Raw genomic sequence first — 1193 nt, forward strand, 5'->3', positions numbered from 1 at the left:
AATTTAAAAGCGATATATGAAAGGGTATTATGGTTATCACAAGAGTCCACAATAAGGGGAGCTCTGGTGGCCTAGTGGCAAGGAGCTGCAACTGCAATCCCAGAGGCACACGGTTCGAATCCACCAGATGCTCTGCCGGGAAAAGGAGGGACAATATCCTCCTGTACCAGTCAGATCTGATTTGACGGTACACTCACACAAAAATAAAAAAAAAATAATAAAAAGAGTCCACAATAAAGGTTGCATAGTGGAATGTACTTGGGGCGGCAGGAGGGGTGTGTGGGGATTGTGTCCCAGGGAGGGAGTGTTTCTTTTACTTTTGAAAGAGAGGAGCGAACTGGGGCTGGGGAGGGCTTGGCGGGGAGAGAAGTGCAGCAATGAATGAATGGAAATCCAAAATCTCTGTAAATGCTCATTAAAATTATTAAAAGAGAGAGAGAGAGAAACAAGGTAGGAAGCATCTCACTGTCTGATTTTAAATTCTACTACACTGCCATCGTGGTCAAGACAGTGTGGTACTGGTAGACACATAGAGCAGTGATATAGAATTGAGAACCTAGAAATCAGCCTATCTACCTATGGCCAGTTACTTTTGACAAGGAGATGAAATTAGTTAAGTGGAGAAATGACAGTCTTTTTAACAAATGGTATTGGCAAAATTGGAAAACCATGTGCAGAAAGTTCAAAGGTGACCCACACTTCATACCATACACAAAAACCTACTCAAAGTGGATCAAGGACCTAGGACTAAAACCAAGAACTATAAACATCATTAAGGAAAAGCTTGGAAGAACCCTAGAAGCCCTAATCCACAACTTAAACAATCTTCTAAGCATCCTGAAAAACCAATGGTACAGGATTGAGCAGAATATCCTTTACTTGTACATAATGTTTCTGTAAATTAGAGCTTACTGACAGTCGTCTAATAACAGTGTGTTCCAGGTAGAGCTATGAACTACTTGGTTCTGTGGTGTTTTATCTATAATATTGTAGTAAGTAGTGTTCATAGACCTATATCAATATTGTTGTTGTTGTTGTTATGTGCCGTCGAGTCACCTGCTACTCATAGCGACCCTATGTACAACAGCCCTAAACTCCGCTCTGTCCTCTGCCAATCGCACTGTCTCTGATACTCCCATCCCAATTATCCCAGTCACTGAATCAATCCACCTCATAGAGGGCCTTCCTCTCCT

This window comes from Elephantulus edwardii, unplaced genomic scaffold (genome assembly GCF_000299155.1).
Source record: "Elephantulus edwardii isolate Elephantulus edwardi_28Jun2011 unplaced genomic scaffold, EleEdw1.0 scaffold00433, whole genome shotgun sequence".
In the NCBI taxonomy this organism is placed as follows: domain Eukaryota; kingdom Metazoa; phylum Chordata; class Mammalia; order Macroscelidea; family Macroscelididae; genus Elephantulus; species Elephantulus edwardii.